Source organism: Tamandua tetradactyla, chromosome 13 (genome assembly GCF_023851605.1).
Source record: "Tamandua tetradactyla isolate mTamTet1 chromosome 13, mTamTet1.pri, whole genome shotgun sequence".
Taxonomy (NCBI): domain Eukaryota; kingdom Metazoa; phylum Chordata; class Mammalia; order Pilosa; family Myrmecophagidae; genus Tamandua; species Tamandua tetradactyla.
In genome coordinates, this window is record NC_135339.1 from 47,656,480 (window position 1) to 47,679,961 (window position 23,482).

General features: G+C 39.4%; 1 pseudogene; it reads right to left on the minus strand.

Annotated features, from left to right (window-relative positions):
- Positions 1–7,391: 7,391 nt before the first annotated feature.
- On the minus strand, positions 7,392–8,254 carry LOC143653392 (integral membrane protein 2B pseudogene; annotated as a pseudogene).
- Between the last annotated feature and the right edge of the window lie 15,228 nt (positions 8,255–23,482).

Below are 23,482 nucleotides of genomic sequence, written 5' to 3' on the forward strand. Positions count from 1 at the left end.
GTATTACATACTATATTGTCCAATCTTTTAGTTCTCACTTACTATTTTAGCCTCTAAAATGATACACTAATTTATAATAGATGCGATGGTTAGGTTCTCATGTGTACTTGGCCAAGTGATTATGCCCAGTTGTCTGGTCAGGCAAGCACTGGCCTAACCATTGCTGCAAGGAAATTTTGTGTCTGGCTGACAAACTGGAAGGCTGGTGTATTAAACCAGGAGTCAGTTGATTGCATCTGTGGCTGATTACATCTGTGATCATCTAAGGCCTGTCTCCCAAGGTGAGATAATCCAATCAGTTGAAGGATTTTAAGGAAAAAGAGAAACTCTTTTACTGCTTCTCAGCCAGTGAACCTCTCCTGTAGAGTTCATCCAGACCTTCATCGGAGTGGCCAGCTTCACAGCCTGCCCTATGGATTTTGGACTCTTGCATTCCCATGGTTGTGTGAGACATCTTTATAAATTGTATTTACAAATCTCTCCTGTTGGTTCTGTTTCTCTAGAGAATCCTTACTAATACAATAGGCGGTGATTATTTACATTTATACATATTTATTTATTCTGCTTGAGATTCCCACGGTTGTGTGAGACACCTTTATAAATCTCATATTTCCAGATCTCTCCTGTTGGTTCTGTTTCTCTAGAGAACCCTGACTGATAGAATGGACTGATTATTTATATTTATACGTATTTATTTCCTCCACTTGAGATTCGTTGGGCTTTCTAAATCTTAGTCATTCATTAGTCCTGACATTATTTCAGCCTTTATTTCTTTGACTATTTCCTCTCTCCCATGTTTTTCTTTATCTCATTCTAGAAATTCAGCATAACATATATCGGCTCTTCCCATGTTACCTTACATAAATCAAGCTTTCTTTTCTGTATATTATTTCTTTGTCTCTCTGAACTGCATTCAGAGTACTTTTTTTTTCAGATCAAATATCTAGTTCACCAGTTCTCACCAGCAAGAGAAAGAATAGACAACTGGACATTGGCCAGTCCATGTATCTGCTCCACATAAGAAACCCAGGAAATCAAACCACAACCTCTGCAATAATTGAACCAGGGGGGCCAGAATTTGGTCACCAACATTCCTATTTTTTTGTTCTGGCTTCCAACCTAGAACCAACCAGAGAAAACCAAATAACTTCTAATTAGCCTGCCTAGGTTTCCATGCCAACAGCCTCCAATCAGAGCATGCCTGAAGCTTCTCTTTTTATAATGATAAAGCTTTTCCACTTCCCTGACTGTCTTGGAGTCTCTGTCAAACTCAAGTGATAGAGGTTGACTTCTTTGCTGTGCAGCAGACGAATGAATAGCCTCAGTTTTCATTCAGGTGGTCTTTGTTTATTTTACCACCAGTTGGGATTATTCTACTCCTTCATGGATCTGCTCAGTTTTTTATTTCAACTTATATGTCCTTCATTTTTAGAAGCTCTATTTGATGCTTTTTCAAAACTGTCAGGTCATGTTTTTAAAAACCTCTTGTTCTTTTGTAATCTATGCTATTTCTTTAAACATTTCAAACATTTTATCCAATGTTTCTAATATCTGAAGTCATTGTTGGGCTGGTTTTATCATGCATTGTTTCTCTTGTTCATGGTGCCTTATTTTCCTGAGTATTCCGGGATTTCTTAATTTTTAAAATCACAAGCCCAATTTGTTATCCCTCTCCTTGGGAGTTGCCTGAGTCCTGACCTGAGGGCACATTTTCTAGGAGACATTTTTATGTGCCTTTTCTGGGGTCCTAGGGGAATCCAGAGTTACTTAAAATGAGGTGCACTTTGAGGTTTTTTTCCTGATCCTCTGTGGCCTGTGCACCTCCCTTTGAGAGCACTGTATAGGAGAAAAACCTTAAATCATTGTCTGTGGAAATTTAAGAATCAAATGTAATTAGTAACAGTGATACTTTCAAACTGAGTACGTAGATGAATATTACCTATTTGTATATTCTCTTCTAAATCCCTAAATAAAAACTTTTTTAAAATTGTCTTTTTTATAAAAGAAGTGATTATAATACAAGGAATCTATGTTTTAACAACATAATAGGAATTTCTGTCCTCCTGTAGAATGGAAAGCAAGTGTAAATGAATCTATATTTTTTAAGATTTTTTTTTTGGGGGGGCATGGGCAGGCTCTGGGAAGAATCTATCTGTCTATATATGTATTTTTAAATTTTTTTTGAGAATCTATGTATTTTTAATAACTATAAAATTATTTTTTATATAGAAAAGACATAGATTACAGCAATCATGAGTTGAGCCCCAAGAATTTGGAATATCTGTTCACTGCCTCTTCCAAAACATTTCCTCAAATTTGTCACATATTTAAAGATAATTTCCCTGTATTGTCTTAGAATCCAAAATTCTTATAGGAATACAGTGACATGGTCTAAATAAAATTTGTACTAATTGTGTCCTTTTCCTGTACCTGCCAGTCTTCTGCCTCTTTCAAAGTGCCAGTTCATTCAGTCCAGTAGTTACTGAATGTCATTAGGCTGTACAAGGAATAAAAAGAAGAAGATGGCAGGAGCTCACACTCTAGTAAAGAGTAAATAAATAACCATGACGGAGAATAGACTTTCAGCAACAAAGCTTTATGAAGCGTAAAGGAAGGAGGGCCAGGGAAGTGGTCACAGGAGAAAATACCATTTTAACTCTGCTTGACAGGTAGGAAGAATTTAACAGGAATTGGCTTTCCTGAAAAACAATCCTATTTTCTCATTAATCAGGCCTACAAAAGACAGTTCTGCTCATGAACTGGGAGGTAGTTAAGAATTCAAGAGACTTTTCATCCACAAAGGAGAGTGGGACCCGGGCCAGAAAAACTTGGGCTGAATTCCATTGGCTAAACAGAAGTTTCCATAACTGAGAAATTCCAAGACTTGACCCCTAAGCTTAACGTTTATTATTTTAAGGAATACCTAGAGTTATATAGCTGTCTACGTTTTGTACACTGATAACTATTCCTTCCTGTAGAATAGTATCACTTAAGAAAATGGATCTTAGATTGTATTGCCACCAGGTCTCCTGCTAAAGAGAGGTACAGGTAGACAAAACAAAGGGCAAAGAAAAACACGCAAACACACACATGCAAAATCACAAAGAAACCCACACTCACACAAACAAAATCACAAAAAAGGCGGGCCATGGTGGTTCAGCAGGCAGAGTTCTCGCCTGCCATGCCAGAGACCTGGGTTTGATTCCTGGTGCCTGCCCATGCAGTAAAAAAAAGCACACCCACACAAAAAGCAAAGGGTGAAGGCATTGTTATATCTTTCTGCCTTTTCCCTCTCCACTCCGCTCAAGTCTTTGGCTTGTAGAAACAGGGAGAAAGTAGAAGCAGAAACGTGAGTATGGCATTTGGCCATACACAGTGAAATTACTGTGCTTTTGAAGAGAAAACAGTAGAAAAGTATCTGTATTTGAATTTTTGCACAAGAGTTGAAAGTCTGAAAAGGGCTTATTTGGGAGGGGGATAGCTGGACCTAGGACAAACACACCCCAGAAGACATTTTGTGCTACATACTAGGAGGAAGCTAGGCTCAAGTGAAATCAGAAAATGGTAAATGGGGCCGTGAGCAAAACATGAGTTCCTAAGGTATTGAGGATGTAAAGCAGGAACTACTTTCAGTCCAAAAGAGCTGATATACCAGGTGGGGACCTAAAGCAGGAACTGAGGTATGGGGTGAGGACACAGGCAGGAAAGGTGGGAGAAGGACATAGGCAAGCAGCCTTCCCTGGAAGTGGGGACAAGGTGATGGCAAAATCATAGGAAATGAACCAGAATCCCAATTACCAAGGCACATAAGGCAGAAATGAACGAACTGGATTAGGGCTCCTAAAATTCCTGTCATCATGATCTTACATAAGGCTTACATATGTTCACTATAGATGGTGAACCTGTCTTCACAGACAGAGGAGTCCAAAGTCAAGCAGATCCCAGGATTGTCTTCTGAACAAGAGCAAGGGCTTGGGAATCAGACTTGCCTTTGAATCCTTGGCCACTTGATGCATTTGCAATCTTGGGCATGCTAACTATTCTTTGACTCAGTTTTATCGTCTGTAAAATAAGGATAATAATAATTACCGCAGAGAGTTCTTTTAAGAATTAAATGAAACAATGAATTTAAAGCATTAAGTGCAGTGCCTCCACATAGTAGACACTCACACTAGAATTATTATTATTATTATTAATATTATAAGGAAAGGCCGACAAATTATCTAGGTGTGCTAAGTATGTCTTCTTGGTTAGAGACAACAGGAAGGTTGTAGCCAAAATGTGAAGACAAGTGTGAAAGGAAAGCTGTCAATCTGTCTTTACCATGTCATGTCATGAGACCTCCTTGTTTTAAGACAGCCCTCTTCTAAATGAGAAAAATGGCATGCCTATTGTTTCATTTACTGATCCTTCTCTTCTGGATTCTGATTTCAAAATGGCTCTCAGCTCCTGTGGGTCCTTCTGGCTTTTCCTGGGGCATCCTCTTTCTGTGAGCTCTCTCCAAAAGGTCTCTGTCTTTTATACTTTCAGAAAAGATCAAACAAGGGGATTGAGTTTGACCGCCTTGAATGGGCTAGGTCACATCTCCATGGAAGCAACCTAAGCAAGATATCCTACCCACCCTAGGTCTGCACCCAAAGGGATGGATTAAAAGAACATGGACTTTTCTGGGGTACATAAAAGAATCAAAACAGCACATCTGTATTCTGGGATATTTGTTGCAATCCACAGCCCCAAAGCCTCAATTCTCCACATAATGCTTTTCTGATCTAGACTGAGTTCTTGGGAAATCATACTACTAAAAGGTCTTTCACCAAATAGCAAACCCATGACACTGATATAATTATCTTGTGCCTTTCCTAAGGATAAACTTACCTATTAGCTAGCATATACTGATTTTCTTTTGCTTGAAAGTCTTCTCTTTAATCTATTTCCCTAAATAAGGAAAAATTCATGCTTCAGTGAAAAACTATATATTGACTAGATTCTAGGGAATACCCCTTCTTTGGGTTACCTGATACTGAAGCTATGGGAGCAATTTTTAATGCAATTTTATTGAGATATATTCACACACCCTACAATACATCCAAAGTATAAAATCAGGGGCTCACAGGATCATCACATAGTTGTACATTCATCACCACAATCAATTTTACAATTTTTTTATTACTCGAGGGAGTGAAAAAAAAAAAGAAAAAGAAAAAGAGAAATTCTTACACGTCCTGTACACCTTAACATCCCCCTACCCTGACCATCATTGATCACTAGCATTGGTGTGGTACATTTGTACTGTTGTGAAAGAATATTAAGATATTACTGTTAACTATAGTCCATAGTTTGCAGTAGGTGCATTTTTTTCCATATACTACTCTATTATTAACTCCTTGTAATGGTTTCATACATTTGTTCTAGTTCATGGAGAGTTTTTTTTGTATTTGTACTATTGATCACAATCATCATCTACCACAAGATTTATTGAGTTATACATTCCCACGTGTGCCAGTTTGAAAGGATGTATGTACCCTAGAAAAGCCATGTTTTAATCCTGATCCCACTTTGTAAAGGCAGCCGTTTCTTCTAATCCCTATTCAGTACTGTATGTTTGAAACTATAATTAGATCATCTCCCTGGAGATGTGACTCAGTCAAGAGTGGTTGTTAAACTGGATTAGAAGAGACGTGTCTCCACCCATTCAGGTGGGTCTTAATTAGTTTACTGGAATCCTATGAAAGAGGGGCCTTTTTAGAGAATGTAATGCAGAGAAAGCAGGGAATTCTGAAGCACTATGAAGCAGAGTCCGCCATCCAGTGACCATTGGAGATTGAAGAAGGAAAATGCCTCCCGGGGAGCTTCCTGAAACAGGAAGCCAGGAGAGAAAGCTAGCAGATGATGCCGTGTTCACCATGTGCCCTTCCAGCTGAGAAAGAAGCCCTGACTGTGTTGGCCATGTGCCTTCTAACTTGAGAGAGAAACCCTGAACTTCATCGGCCTTCTTGAACCAAGATATCTTTCTCTGGATGCCTTTGATTGGACATTTCTATAGACTTGTTTTAATCGGGACATTTTCTCAGCCTTAGAACTGTAAACTAGCAATTTATTAAATTCCTCTTTTTGAAAACCATTCTGTTTCCCAGGTGTAGGGGCAGGTACCACTACTAAGAAAGTATTTCTTTAAAAAATGCTTACCTTCAGCATTAGTTGAGCTCTAATAATATCATTCCTCCTCCTTTGAATTTCTTTGTATGCACGGTCATTACATTGGAAAACTGAGTGCAGCAGAAGTAGATTTTAGAAATCTGGACTATAATATCCTTATTTGTCTGAACCTTTGATTTATTAACCTCTAAACAGCTTTTAAACTTTCAATTGTATGCTCAAGGGCCTTTAACATCTGTAGATGCTCATCCTAAATTTTTTTTTTATGTGCTAAACAGATCAAATTTCCCTATAAGATATTCTTTCATTGCCTGAATTATTTCCATTTCTGGAAAGTTTTTTGCATCTGCATTGCAAAATAGCAGTCACACTTCCTTTCACCTGTTAGCCCTGTGTGATCATTTTTTTCCTGCCAAGCAGCTTGAATGACTTTCAACCCTCAACACTCTGCACCAAGTCTCCATGGGAATCCTTTCCCTTTCCTGACGTTTATCTTCTCCAGTATAAAATGGATTTTGAACTCTTTTGCCCTAATTCAAACTGTTTTCCCTTACTTCTCCCTAGGGGTCCAATTCCTCCCAGTAAGGAGGTTGAGTAAACCACTTCTGACCTACTGCACTAATTGCCCTTCCCACACTCATGGTGGATTAATATTTCTCATTTCCCTGCTTCGACAACTTTAATCATGTTGTTCCCTGCACCTGGAATGTCCTCCCCTTTCCTCCCCTTCCCATCAGCTCAAAAGATGAGGGAGAGCTGGCTTGATCTCAAGCCTGAGTGAAAGCACCACCTTTTACAAGAAATGTACTTGGGCATTTCCCTGCAGTTAGGCCTATCAGGACTACACATACTGAATGTCATTGGCTGGCCCCTCTGGATTTTAGAATTTATCTGGCCTAGGAACCCATCTGGAGCCTTTGGTCTTTAAGCTGACCTGGAACTAGAAAGTGAGTTCCTTTAAGGTAGACAGGTGCCCTCACTTTCACCTTACCACGTGGAGCATCAATCTTGTTTATAGTCTCCTTGATACTGTTCTGAGTTTATCAGTTGTTGGAATTTATCCTTAATTGGGCAGCACATCTTTCAGGTTTCTGTCGTATATATACATATGTCCCCTCATCAAAATCTGCCTATATTGACCCATTTTTAAAGGTAATGGTTTTAATTGAATTAAAAGGTGAAAATATAGTTAAGCCCTGTTTACTACTTATATGAAATAAGATTTTAAAAAATAATCATTGCACAAAATTCGAAGGGTGGGTGAGGTTCTTCCTCCATATTGTTTTCCTTAAATATTCAAGAAAAATTAAAGTTTCCATGGCAAATTTGTTTTCAAAATGCCAGATAACACCATCACTGACTTCATGCTTCTTAATACCTTTAATAGTTTATCCGTGTTGCAGTTTGTACAGTTAATAAAGAAAAAAACTCAGGTGATCAAGATTTATATTGCAATCAGCTATAGCCATGCATTTAAGAATCAGATACAATTGAGGCAAATAGGCTCCAGCCTTGATGTTAATAAAGGAATTCCAATAGGTTTCTGAGTGACATAACAATTGAAATGTTCAGAGGGCTCGCATAGCACTTTTCCAGGTTAAGATCTAAATAGGCTGAGTTTCTTGTAAAAGTCATGTAGAGGTTGAGAAGATAACTATCTGCAAACTCTGGGACAGTCACACTGATGAATCCAACCTCATCTTCCTCAAAAGATCTTAATATTTTCCTCAAATGACTGGAACTGAACACCTGGTGCATCTGCCTAAGGCTGGTGTAGGATGACATCGTCTCCGGTATACTTTATTCCACAGCAGTACACATCATCTAATTGAAGTGCAAAATGTTTGCACAGTTATGTTCCTATTAGAATGATACCCACAAGCATAAATGTAGCCACAAAGCACATGCACCACCACCAGCCTCATCTTTGGCCAACAGGTGTCACTTCATTTGCGTCCTCACAGTCCTCCACAGGTGTGTGTGGTGGAGACCATGGGGTGTGGGGTGGAAGGTGGGAGTGAAAAGCACTTCCTCACCACTCTTGGTCTTTCTTGGTCTCCTTCTGGGTCAGAGAGGAGTTGAAAGTTACCTTCACCATGGCAAGGCCTTGGGCACCCTCAGAGAGCAGTGGCAGGCTCAAGACATGAGCTGCAGGCCCAGGGCTGCCACCACAGAGTTCTCAGCCGGGCTCCAAACATGGCCCAGAGGTGGCTGCCGTGGCTACTCCAGTACAGCCCTTGTAGCCCCACTAGCCACAGTTTTTCGTTTATAACTGTCAAGAATATTACTTTTATTCTTATTAACTTACTTGCAGTTTTAGAAAGATGGTTTTTTCATTGTTAGAATTTTCCACATAGATTCAGATCTTCCTATTCCATGAATTTTTAGTTTTTCTCAGTTGGAGATGTGTTTTTTCATTCGTGCAATTAACATTTTTTGACCATCTGCTGTATAATAGGTACATAGAGTGGTGAACCTAAAATTTGTATCTGGCTGGGCCAGCATGTTCTTTGTTTTTTTAAGGTTACAAACTTGAAGATAACACAGAGTAATTGACAGGTTTCGTACAGGAGAGAGATAAAATACTGAAATGGGATAATCAGAGAGAGTCTAATGTAGGTACTATTTATAAAGTTTTGAGCAGGGTTGAGGAAAAAGCTAAAAGGAATGGAGAAGCACTAGAGGATTAGCAACAGGAAGTTGTTACCACTCCTGTGCCTGAAGGTCAAGGAGAGGGAGCAGTTACCAGAACCAGGAGAGCTGTAGCAGAAGGACAGGCCACACAATATGGCCTTAGATGGAGGATCTCAGCCAGTACCAACTTGCAACCTAGCAGGGAGGGAGCTAGGGCAATGCGCTCCTCATCTCTCTCCTGCTCTTGGGTTTCCTACAGGTGCCTGCCACCAGCCAGATCTAACCAAGCTTGGGGATAGGGAGCCCGTTGATACGTCTGTAGAGCTTACCCTCCTGGGGCACAAAGAGCCAGGCAGAGAGGGTGAACAGTGAATCTGGAGGGACAAATCTACGCTATGGAGGATTCATGGTTTCTTTCCCACAGAGAGGCATTTCCAAAGCACAAATCTGGTCATGTTACTCCTGGCTTGCTTAAGACCTTCCACCAGATTCCCATTGCCAGTGAAGCATAGCTTCAGCTTCCTGGCCCACAAGGTCTTGTCTTTTGTGGTCTCAGCTGTTCCTTTCTTACCAGCCTTACCTCCCACCTCTCCCTCACCTTCTACTTTGTGTTTCCATGGTAAATGCCTGAAGCACTTATAATTCCCTACACCAAGCAGCCTTTTTCATGCTATTGTGCCTTTGTATACACCGTGCCATCTGCCTGTGCTGTCCTTTGCCCCCCTGCCCATTTGCAAAGTCTTATTTATCTTTCCAAACCTAGCTCACCTGTCACATGCTCTGTGAGAGCTCTTCTATTTGGCCTGCCCAAGAGTTCTTCCAGCTTTCCTCTTTGGTACCTCTGTGCAACTCTATTATTGCACTGATCACACAATGTGATTCTTAATATAGATGTCCATCTTCCACACTGCACTGTTAATGCTATGAGGACAGAAAGGGTGTTTACTTCACCTGATTCATCTCCATCTCCCAGCATCCAGCTCAATGCCCAAACAAGTAGTGGGTGAGCACCAGTGACCTGTGAAAGAGGTTCTATTTGTAATATGTTTATGCCACTCTGTATGCAACAAAGTCAAATAACAATTCTAGCTTTTTAAAACCCACATATTCTGTGCCTAGAGTGTATAATGATAGTGAGTAAATGTTCAAATTTAAAAATATTTTTGCATGAGGAAGAACAAAGGAATGTCAATACTGCAGCATGTTGAAAATACGTGGTAATTCATATTTTAAAACTTTAACTTATGTGTAAGACTAAAGCAAAAAATGTTTCTTTGGTACAAAATTCATATTTTATCTAGTGCATTTCCTAATATAACTTATATGGACAGTTTAATTGAACACCATTAAGTACATGGAACCTTGAGTAGGGCATGAGATCTTGTAGGTTTGTCCAGAGTGATGTCTTGATAAATCCCAGTGATTTAAACAGTGAATAAAAAAGTATTTGCAAAGTCCCCTTGGAGAAGTGGTGAGGAAGGGGGAAAATTCAACTTTCCCATGTGGAGAATTCCTGATATTCTCACAAGCAGTGGGGACAACCAAAGCAAAAGGCAGAACACTCAATCTTGGGGTTTGCTCATATGAAACTTATCCCCGCAAAGGATAGGCTAAGCCTACTTAAAATCAGGCCTAAGAGTCATCCCCATAGAACCTCTTTTGTTGCTCACATGTGGCCTATCTCTCTCTCAGCCAACACAACAAGCAAAATCGTTGCCCTCCCCCTCTCTATGTGGGACATGACTCCCAGAGGTGTAAACCTTCCTGGGAACGTGGGACAGAAATCCTAGAATGAGCTGGGACTCAGCATCAAGGGATTGAGAAGACCTTCTTGACCAAAAGAGGGAATAGAGAAATGAGACAAAATAAGGTGTCAACAGCTGAGAGATTTCAAACAGAGTCTAAAGGTTATCCTGGAGGTTATTCTTACACATTATATAGATACCACCTTTTTAGTTAAGGTGTAATGGAGAGGCTGGAAGGAAGTGCCTGAAAATGTAGAGCTGTGTTCCAGTAGCCATGTTTCTTGAAGATGATTGTATAATGATATAGCTTTCACAATTTGACTGTGTAATTGTGAAAACCTTGTGTCTGATGCTTCCTTTATCTACTTAATGGACAGATGAGTAAAACATATGGATTAAAAAATAAATAAATAATAGGGGGAACAAATGTTAAAATAAATTTAGTAGATTGACATGCTAGTGATCCATGAAACTGAGGGGTGAGGGGTATGATATGTGTCATGGTCAGGTTCATGTGTCAGCTTGGCCAAGTGGTGGTAACTGTTTGTCTGGTTGGGCAAGTGTGGCCTGTCTTTTGCTATGAGGACATTTCATAAATTAAGTCATGATCATGTCGGGTACATCCACAGCTGATTCCATTTGTAATCACCCAACGGGAGTGTCTTCTACAATGAGTGATGCTTAATCTAATCACTGGAAGCCTTTTAAGGAGGATTCAGAAGAGACAGGCACTCTTCCTGCTTCAGTGAGCTAACCTCTCCTGTGGAGTTCGTCCAGACCCTCCATCGTAATCGTCAGCTTCACAGCCTGCCCTACAGATTTTGGACTGTATGTTCCCACGGTTACATGAGACGCTTTTATAAATTTTATATTTACGAATATTTCCTGTTGACTCTGTTTCTCTAGAGAACCCTAACTAATACAGTATTATGATTTTTCTTTGTTTTCTTTTTATTTCTTTTTCTGAGTAGATGCAAATATTCTAAGAAATGATCATGATGATAAATATACAACTATGTGCTGATATTGTGAGTTATTGGTTATATATCAAGAATAGAATGATCATATGGTAAGAATGTTCGTGTTTGTATGTAGTCATGCTTAAAAATTAAATTAATTTATTTAAAAAAAAAGCCCACACATTCTGAATGTATTTGCATTTCTGCACATCATATATTTTGAGACAGCCATGGAAAAGTACCAGAGATTTATTTATTGACAAGTTTCTAACGTTAACCTCACTCATACCCACTGCTGTAAAGAAATATCCTGAGCAACATTCGTTAGCTGTTTCTGGCCGAGTGAAGGGCATAAAAAGCAATTCAACAGTTGGACAAGGCTTCTTTGGTTCAGCTCATTCTGAGGTCTTAGCACCAAGTCAAGCTGTTCTAAAGCCCTTTTCAAAATTGTATCGTCAGTTGTACACTGGACATTTATTTTATGGACTTCTATTAATGGAAGGATTGTATTTGCTTTACAGATTTGTGCGCATGTTGGGAGAGGGTGAGGGAAAGGTATAAACACACTTATTTAGACCAATTTTATTTTACTACAACCCTTATTCATGTTTCCTTGAAATAAACTATTATGTCCAATTTCAAGTCAGTTTCCAGAGTCTCTCTGATCATAACACAGAATTCCACACTGCCAGTAAATGCTAAAAGGCTGTATTTCAAGGTGAAGTTAAATGCAAACAACATCCCACCCACCAAGAATGAGCCCTTCTTTGATTGCTTAGGAAGGCTGGGGTCAAGAGCAGCATGGTCAATATAGTAGCATAATGAAGGAGAATAATTCAACTAGGTTCAGTCTTGCTTGATCCGTAAACTGTGCCATTTCACATGAGATGAATGTCTGAAAATATTCCACATTTACGTGGTAACTTACATGTGTAAGGCATAGAGTTGGTTGATAAGGAGAGGAAGCTCAGTGACACATGGCCCTATCTTCAAGGAGCTCACCATGGATGGGGGCTAGCCAGCATCTCAAGGTCAATTATAAAAGAAACCAGGGGTAGAGATATGCTGTAACAGTCTCAGAAAGGTTTACAGGAGTAGCATTTGATTCTTGAAGTATGGCAGGATTTCAATAGTTATAAATGTGGGAGAATGTCATTCCAGAGACTGGGAACAATGTGGCCAAAGTGTAGACTAGCTTGTATAGGGGGCCGCCTCAGTGAACAGAGACCATGTCTAGCTTTAGATTCATTAGAAAATAAGAGAAAAATCAAATAATAAAATAAAGATCATTCATAATATACATTAACCAAATATATTGGGGGATTAAGGGAAAATAAGCTCAAAATATGGCATACAATTCATGTCTTAAGGGACTTGAATGCTACAGTAAAGAATTTTAGTCAGAAGGCAATAGAGAACCATGAAAAGTTTTGGGCAAGGATGTGACATTATGCTTGGGGCCAGTGACTCTGAGGGCAATGTAAGGGGTGCATTTGAAGATAGAATGATGAGTGAAGGCAGAGAGCCCTCTTGGTATTCCTAACTTTCTTCTTAATACCCTAACTTTGCGGCATGTTACACACTAAGCGGTAGAAGTTGTGTATCCACATCCTTCTCTCAGGAGACAGGCTTCCCAGCTCAGTGACTTACTACTTTCCCCTCTGCATTAGGACGATAACCCCTACAAGTATAATACATCTATCTTCTTGTATGCAGATGACTCGAGATTTTTTTCCCTTTCTTATAAAGGTTAAGTGTGTGCTAAAAAAACATTTATTTGTTTGTCCTAAAGTAGAATGAAATGTGAGCTTTTATCTTAAAATATGTCAACTCTTTGTTTAGTGAGTCCATGGGTAAGAATTTGTCTTATGGAAATTCAGTGGTTACAAAGAATTATCTATAAGGCTGTTTGTGCTGGTTTGAAAGGATGTATGTACCCTAGAAAAGCCATGTTTTAATTCTAATCTCATTTTTTAAAGGCAGCCATTTCTTCTAATCCCTATTCAGTATTATATATTTGAAATTGTAATTATATCATCTCCCTGGAGGTGTGATTTAATCAAGAATGGTTGTTAAACTGGATTAGGTGGAAACGTGTCTCCACCCATTTGGGTGATTCTTAATTAGTTTACTGGAATCCTATAAATGAGGAAACATTTTGGAGAATGCAAGAGATTCAGAAAGAGCAGAGGAGAATGACATAGCCACATGAAGCAGAGTCCACTAGCCAGTGACCTTTGGAGATGAAGAAGGAAAATGCCTCCCAGAGAGCTTCATGAAACAGGAAGCCAGGAGAAGAACCTAGCAGATGATGCCATGTTCACCATGTGCCCTTCCAGATGAGAGAGAAACTGGCAGTGTTTGCCATGTGCCTTTCCACTTGAGAGAGAAACCTTGAACTTTATTGGTCTTCTTGAACCAAGGTATCTTTCCCTGGATGCCTTTGATTGGACATTTCTATAGACTTGTTTTAATTGGGACATTTTCTCAGCCTTAGAACTGTAAACTAGCAACTCATTAAATTCCCCTTTTTAAAAGCCATTCCATTTCTGGTATATTGCATTCTGACAGCTAGCAAACTAGAACAGATTTTGGTACCAGAGAGTGGGGTGCTGCTATGGCTTGTAAATACCAAACATGTTGGAATGGCTTTTTAAATGGATGAGGGGAAGATTCTGGAGGAGTTGTGAGAAGCTTGATAGAGAAGGCCTGGAATGCTTTGAAGAGACTGTTGGTAGAAATGTGGACTCTAAAGACACTTCTGATAAGTGGTTAGACAGAAATGAGATCTGTGTTGTTATAGACTGGAAGGAAGACGAGCCTTGTTTTAAAATGGCAGATAATCTGGCAAAATAGATGAGTGGCTTTGACTGGAAGGCTAATTTTAAAAGTCATGAATGGATATTTAGCAGAAGAACTTTCCAAATTAAATGTGGAAAGTGCAGCCTGGTTTCTCCTCACAGCTTGTAGTGAAATGTGACAGGAAAGAGATAAGCTGAGAACTGAACTCTTGGATCAAAGAAAGCAGAAATTGATGTTCTGGAAAATTCTGGGCTTCCAGGAGAGGAGACCCCAGAGAATAGTGCCCTGTGTGAGGATTTAACCAAATGTGGAACCAGCCAGCCATTTCAGAGAAAGCCAGGAGTGGACATGGAGTAATCCAGGAAGGATTTGTGGAAACTCCTTATGTCTGATGGGCACGATCCAAGGGTACTGCATAGAAAGCCAATGACAGTGCTGTGGGACCTGTATAAACAGAGCCACTGCCAGTCTGGACTGGGGGGTTCAGAGAAGAGACCCCTTGGAGGAAAAATAACTTCAGAGGCAAGGCCATGGAGACTGAGGTCAGAAGTCAAGACGCCTCGGGTCAGGAGAGGAGACCCACCCCAAGCACGTGGAGAGGTTGAGTTTGCCCCAAAGGCAGAGAATGGGCTGTTCCACCTGGTTGCAGCAGAAGAGTCATGCCACCTCAGGCCTTGGAGAGGATGAAGCACATTCCTTGGGATTTGAGGAGAGCCTGGCTCCCACCACATGGTGGGGTTGAGTGTGTGCCCTGGAGATGGCAGAGAGCATGGGTGTGGCCCCAATGCTTGGAAAGGGTGGAGCTGAGAAAAAGGTGGTCTCCCCAGTGTCCTCCAAGGTTGCATTTGGAGAGAGGCAGATCTCTGCATAGGCCCTTGGAAAGGGCCACTGATATTTCCAACTATCCAATATATATATGTTTTAATTTTAACATTTGTTCACCCGTTATTTATTTTTAATCCAAATGTTTTACTCATCTGTCCATACTGTAGATAAAAGGAGCATCAGACACAAGGTTTTCACAATCACATAGTCACTTTGTGAAAGCTATATCATTATACAATCATCTTCAAGAAACATGGCTACTGAACACAGCTCTACATTTTCAGGCACTTCCCTCTAGCCTACCTTCATCTAAAAGGGGATATCTATATAATGGGTAAGAATAACCTCCAGGATAACTTATTGATTCTGTTTGGAATCTCTCAACCAGATACTTTATTTTGTCTCATTTCTGTCTTCCCCCTATAGGTCAAGAAGGTTTTCTCAATCCCTTGATGCTGAGTCCCAGCTCATTCCAGGATTTCTGTCCCACATTGCCTGGAACGTTTATACCCCCAGGAATCATGTCCCACATAGAGAGGGGGAGGGCAATGAGTTTGCTTGCTGTGTTGGCTGCGAGGGAGAAAGGCCACATCTGAACAACAAAAGAGGTTCTCTGGGGATGACTCGTAGGCCTAATTTTAAACAGGCTTAGTCTGTCCTTTGTGAGGATAAGTTTTATATTAACAAACCCCAAGATTGAGGGTTCGGCCTATTGATTTGGTTGTCCCCACTGCTTGTGAGAATATCAGGAATTCTCCAAATGGGGAAGTTGAATTTTCCCCCTTTCTCGCCATTCCCACAAGGGGACTTTGCAAATACTTTTTTATTCACTGTTCAAATCACTCTGGGATTTATCAGGGCATCACTCTGAAATATCGGGGCATCCCTCTGGATAAACCTACAAAATCTCATGCCCTATTCAAGGTTCCATGTACTTATGGTGTTCAATTAAACTGTCCATAGAAGTTATATTAGGAAATACACTAGTCAAAATATAAATTTTGTACCAAATAAACATTTTTTGCTTTAGTCTCACACTGAAGTTAAAGTTTTAAAATGTGAATTACCAATAAACTTATGAAGCATGTAATAACATGGATGGACCTAGAGAACATTATGCTGAGTGAGACTAGCCAAAAACTAAAGGACAAATACTGTATGGTCCCACTGATGTGAACCGACATTAGAGAATAAACTTGGAATATGTCATTGGTAACAGAGACCATCAGGAGTTAGAAATAGGGTAAGATAATGGGTAATTGGAGCTGAAGGGATACAGACTGTGCAACAGGACTAGATACAAAAACTCAAAAATGGACAGCACAATAATACCTAATTGTAAAGTAATCATGTTAAAACACTGAATGAAGCTGCATCTGAGCTATAGTTTTTGTTTGTTTGTTTGTTCTGTTTTTTATATATATTTTTTGTATTTTTTATTTTTATTTTTTTCTCTATATTATCATTTAATTTCTTTTTCTGTTGTCTTGCTATTTCTTTTTCTAAATCGATGCAAATGTACTAAGAAATGATGATCATACATCTATGTGATGATATTAAGAATTACTGATCGCATATGTAGAATGGAATGATTTCTAAATGTTGTGTTAGTTAATTTTTTTTAATTAATAAAAAAAAGTTTTGATGTGGTTAAAAAAAATGTGAATTACTATTTTCAACATCCTGCAATATTGACATTCCTTTGTTTTTCCTCTTGCAAAAACATTTTTTAATTAGCACATTTAGTCACTATCATTGTATGCTCTTTGATAAACTCTAAGATCCTTTACAGTTCTGAGATGTCCTACCATATTATCCATGCCTCATGCATGTTCCCACAGCATCAGGCATGTACCTTGTCCTAGCACCGCTCGCAAGGTACGTAATCCTCAGTTACACATACGCCTCTCCAGTGGGGCACCTTGAGGGCAGACACAATCTCATCTATCTCTTCTATTTGTCAGAAACCTTCTGCTTTCAAGTAACAAATTCGTTACTCAAATTGACTTAAGCAAAAAAGGAAATGTATTAATTCCTAGAACTTTGAAGTCTGGGTGCATCTTCAGACACTGTTGGATCCACAGATTTAAATGATGGTACCCAGAATCCGCTCTCTCTGGTCTGCTTTTGTCTCTGTTGGCCTTTCTGTCAGGCTAATGCAGCCTCAAGTTCATGTTCTCACTGCTTCTACCTCTTTTGGAGGGAGATCTTCAGCTTCTGCGTAGTTCCACAGAAACTCCAGGATTCTTTTCTTTGAGTCCATGTACAGCGCTGTGGCCAGGGGCTTAGAGTACCCCATGCACCCTGCCTATACCTGTGGTTGGTGGTGGTCATGGTGCGGTGGGTGCTAGACTAGCCTCTCAACCTAAACTTTCTATAGCACCTGATCTAACTCAACCTGTCTGCATAGCTCACTTAAACACCCCCAACACGGAAAGCCCAGAATGCGAATGAGGGCAAATTCTGTATAGTTTAATGTAATGCCTGGATATATCCCAGAATATATTGAACAGATAATTAAAAAGTATTTGCAAAGTCCCTTGGGGGAATGGGAGAAAAAAAATATGGAAATATTAAGCTTTATTAGTGGAGAAACCCGTAGTACTGTCTCAAACACTAGGGACTCCCAAGTTAACAGGCCAAGCCCTTGATCTTGAAGCTTGCTCTTCTGAAACTTATTTCTATAGCACGGATGCTAAACCTACCTATAGTTATGCCTAAAAGTTATTTCAGAAGACCCCTTTCGTTGCTTGGTATGGCCTCTCTCTCTCTCTAAGCCCAACCATGCAAGTAAAATCATTACCCTCTCCCCTATACGGGATATGACATCCAGAGGTGAAAGTCCCCCTTACAATGTGGGACATGAATCCCAGGGGTAAGCCTGGTCCTGGCATCATGGGATCAACAATGCCTTCCTCAGAGAAGTTAGGATTTAACAAAGTATGACTGCTGAATCATTAGTCTCCAGTGTCTTGGAGTAACCAGAAGGAGAAACCTAAAATTGTGAAATAGTAACCCATGCCAAACTCTGAAATCTGTTCTATAACTGCTGGTTACAGTGTACTTTGAAATTTATTGCTTTTTGTATAATATTTTATTTCACAATAAAAATTTTTTTCAAAAATTTAAAAACAAAAAGCAAGGCCTTCCTGATCAAAAGGGGAAATATAAATATAACAAAATAAGGTATCAGTGGCTGAGAGAGTTCAAATAGAGTCAAAAGACTATTCTGGAGGCTAATCTTAAGCTCTGGAGGCAAGCTTCAGCTAGATATTGCTATTTATCATGGTTTGCCAAACACCAACCAAAACCATTCCTGCCAACCTTAAGGAACACCTATGGCTCTATCTGAGAGTCTACAAAAGTTTAATCCACAAATATTACTATCCAGAAATCTACAACATCCAGATTGGCTCCTAGGCCAGATACCTGAAACCCAGAGACACCAGCCTCTCCAAGAACATCAAACAGTTCCATTCCCTTCCACCAGATATTGACAGCCCTTTCCAACATGAAAAAGTTAGAATGGGCATAACCCAAATACCTCTAAAATTTGAGAGAAGGATCAAAAGAGAAGGAGGAGTTATAACAGAGAAGAAAGGATTTAAGAAATGAGTATGACTGCTGAATCATTATATTGTTATTTCTTTTAGTCTCCAGTGTCTTTGGAGCACCTACAAGGAAAAACCTAAAATTGTGGAACTGTAACCCATACCAAACTCAGATCTGTTCTATAATTACTTGTTACAATATACTTTGAAATCTGTTGCTTTTTTTGTATATATGTTATAGTTCACAATAAAAAAAGTTAAAAAAAAAAAAAGACCAGCCTATCTTGAAGAAACTACATGAACCAAAAAGAGGAACTGGGTATTTTTCCAAAGGAAAACCAAGGTGCTGTTATCAGGAAAAGGGAAAATGGATTCTGGATAAGGAAAAAATGATAACTGTACCTCCATTCATACACCAAGCACCTTATACTGTGCCTGACGTCAACTGGATAGGGACTCAAAGTTTGTAGAATGGATGAATGGTCAGTGCACAAAGAAACTTAAATCTCTGCCCAGTCTGACCATCCAGGTACTTCTGACTCAGATTTTCTGCAATTGTAGATTTTGGCTCCCAGAGTTGTTTTCAAATAATTGGCTTAATCTCAACTGTTAATAGAAATTAGAAGCTATTTTCATAAAGTCATTTTCCTCTTCAACACTTGTTAACACATTCATTTTCTTAGAGTTAAGTGAGAATTTCTATTGGTCTAATATAAAATGCACATGGCTATTGTAACTCAAAATTCCAGGTGCTATCATTAACTGATTTACACTATCTTTGAAAAAACTATTGGAATATACCTTTTGATAGTGCATGGCACACAGTCCAACTCAAGTATGGACAACTTTACTTAATGATTATGAAGGTCCTTGCCACAAAGGAAAACAAAAAGCAGTAGGAATTCTGATACTCACGACTCTAAAACAGGTGAGGTGCATAAGTTTTAGTTCCCTAATGATAGGAATTCCATATTATTATTATTTTTAGTGTAGTATAAACACATGTTAAAGAGAATAGGCAATGAAAACAAGTCTTTCTCCATCCCTGATCCCCCTTCACAGAGGAAACCACAGCTAATAGTTTCTTATGTATCTTTTTAGACATATGCAATACAAATGCAAGCATATACATATATGTACTTAGCATCATAGCTTCCCTTTTCCTTTTTACACAATGGTAAGATCAATGTATCTGTCGTGCATCTGCTTTTTCCACCTAACAACACGTGTCAGAAAGAGTTCCATATTACAACAGATAGGTATATCTCCTTCTATTACATGATACGTATTATTCCAATATAAGGATGCACCATATTTTTCTTGACCACACCTCTACTGGTGGACGTTTAAATTTCCACGTCTTTTGCTACTTCACCAGTTAGGACTTTCTGCTTTGGCTGACTCTAAGTATCTGCCTGTTACTAAAAGGCATCACTGAGGAAGATCTCATAAAAGAAATAAAAATAATAGAAAATCAATGGGAATATAAAATGCTGTAGTCACGGTAGAAAGCAGTATGGTAGTTCTTAAAAAAGTTAAATATAGAATTACCATTTAACCTGGAAATTTCACTTCTGGGTATATACCCAAAGATTGAAAACAAGGACTTGAATAGTTATTTTCACATCAATGTTCTTAGCAGCAGTATTCACAAAAGCCAAACGGTATAAATTATCCATCAACAGATAAGTGGATAAACAAAATGGGGTACATACACGATGGGGTATTACTCAGCCATGAGAAAGAATGTAGTTCTGATACATGCTAAGATATGGATAAACTTGAAACATTATGCTGAGTGAAATAAGCAAGGCATATAAGGACAAATACTGGATGAATTCACATGTATGAAACAAGTAGCAAATTCATAAAGGCAGAGTAGAGGTTTATCAAGGGATGAGAAGAAGGAGAGGGGAAGTTGGTACTTGGCGTGTATAAGAGTGTTTGTAAAATTTGAATATATAAAGAAAAAAATTAAAGCCGTAGCATTGGCGAATAACAACTTTGTGGTGCCAGTTAAAGTTCTGGGTGACCTGATTTACTGGTAGATGGCACCTATGTCCTCACACTTGCTCCTGCCTACTCCTGCTAGATGACAAGGGGGTCTATTATATTCTTGCCTGAGGACATTATCATTCCAAGTTCCGGAAACTGAACCTGCCCCATAGCTGACCCTAAAGCTCTAGATCCAACCAAATGAAACAGAACTGCTCCCCCGGGCACCGAGCTGGCCCCTGCTGCACCAGTCATGATTTGTGTGTCAAGTGATAGGATAGGTGGGGTGGATCTGGGCAAAGTTCCAGCACAATGGCTGTGGGAGAGGCACCAAAATGGGACTGCTTCCAGAGTCATAAACCAGACTTTCAACTCATGGCACACTGTTCTCCTCCCAGGAAAAGAAACTTGGCAGCAGCAACCTCAATCACAAAAGGAGCTTAGTGAGGGTGGGGGGACCACTTTGACCTCTTCTTGGACATATCCTCAGGGTCTTTCTCCTGAGTGCTATTCAACCATCTCCTAAGTGATTTGTATACTTCACGGTGGAGTCACATGATGCACACACTTACTTGCAAGAATTCTGCTGTGTCCTTAGCAAAAACACAGAGAATAAAATAATACCGGAGAAGGCCCTGCTGGTCCACCTAATGAGGAGCCACACAGACAGTGGGCATGGTCATGCCTGCAACAAGCAACACTTATCAGCTGAAACCTTTGCTGGTTGTTCACAAAAAAATAGTGCAACTGCTGTTTCTGGGGACAACTATGAGAGTGGTGATAAAAGAAAGTGAGGAATTCATTGAGAGTTATGAATGAAGAGTTAGAGCACCTGATAAAGTTATTGTTTTAGTTTCTTTGGCTCTCAAGCAAATACCATGCAATATGCTGCTTCAACAGTGGAAATTTAATGGCTCACACTTTTGAGATTAGGAAAAAAGTCCAAATCAAGTCATCATGAAAACATCATCAACACGATCCTTTCCCCAAAGACTGGTGCACTGGAGCTGGCTGCTGGCAATTCTTGGTCCTTAGCTTATCACGTGGCAGGACACATGGCGGCGTCTCCTGGTCTATCCCTTCTCTTCCAGGTGCCATTGACATTGAACTCCTGGCTTCTCCCACTGTGGCTTTCTCTGTCTGAATTTCATTGAGCTTATAAAAAACTTTAGTAATAGGATTAAGACCCATCCTAACTGAGGTGGGCTATACCATAACTGAAGTAACCTCACCAAAAGGTCCTACTTACAGCAGGTTCACACTCACAGGAATGGATTAAGTTTAAGAACATGTTTCTCTAGGGTACATACAGCTCCAAACCACCATAGTTATCTTTTGCACTGACCATACCAAACCATGTATTTGGAACTGTACTTGATTTTGTTTTGAAGAATTCTCAAGTTTGCTGTTGACTGTAAATGAATTTCAGCTTTAGGAGCGGACATTTGGACTTCATCCACTTTATATGACCCCACAATGTCATCTGAACCTCACTGAAGCTGACAAGGGTAAAGGAATTTTCTAAAATTCACAAGCCAATTAAGAAGCAGGACCGGAATTCAAACCTATGCTATCTGCAAGTCCTAAATATGAAGCCGCTGCCCCTTCCTGCATTCCTCTATAATCTGTGTAACTGGGAGAATGAGCATGCCTCTGGGCTGAATAACTATCTTGGCTTGCTTGGGATGGAGGGGTGTCTTGGGATATGAAGCTTTCAGTTTTAAAACTGGACAGTCTTGCACCAGCCATGGTGACTCAGCAGGCAGAGTTCTCGCCTGCCATGCCAGAGACCCGGGTTCAACTCCTGGTGCCTGCCTATGCAAAACGACAACGAAAACTGGACAGTTTTGGGAAAGCCAAGGTCTCTTTATTTTGAATGCTTCCTCTGTCCTGAGTAACAGGCCTGGGATTAATAACTTGACCATTAAATGGGGCCTTTTGATAAGGTAGGTCTATTAGACTTAAGTTCATTTGAAATGGACTTTGAGCTCTCTTTTTGAAGGACTGTAAAGTCAATACTTTGATAATGCAAATAAATCATTGGCTGATTAATGTGCTTAATAAATCCGTTTTCATGTTTTTGCTGAAGGTTGTATATTATAACAAAGTGAATGAAGCTAATGATGAAGAGTTCTGTCACAGTATCTTTCCTCGTGATAGGAGAAATGGAAGTAGATTAGAAAAAGTGCTGCATAGGCAACTCTCCGAAGAAGACATACAAATGGCCAATAAGGCTGTTCAGCATCATTAGACATCAGGGAAATGAAAATCAAATTCACAAAACAAGATAGCACTTCACATCCAATAGGATGGCTACAATAGAAAAGATGGACAATAACAGGTGTTGACAAAAATGTGGAGAAATTGAACCCTGATACACTGTTAGTGGGAATGCAAAATGCTGCTGGCCACTTCGGAAAACAGTCTGGAATTTCTTCAGATGGTTAAAAATCGAGTTACCTATGCAATTCTATTCCTAAATATATAGCCTAGAGAATTGGAAACATATGTCTACATAAAAATTTGTACATGAATGTTCATAGCAGGGTTATTCATAATAGCCACAAAGTGCTAGCAACCCAAATATCCATCAACTGATGAATAGATAAATATAGTGTGTTATATGCCATACAATTGACTATTATTGGCCATAAAAAGAAATGAAGTGCTAATACCGTTTATGACGGATGAACTTTGAAAACAAAACATTATGCTGAGTCAAAGAAGCCAGACACAAAAGGCCACATATTGAATGATTCCATTTATATGAAATGCCCAGAACAGGCAAGTCTATATAAAAAAAAAAGTAAATTAG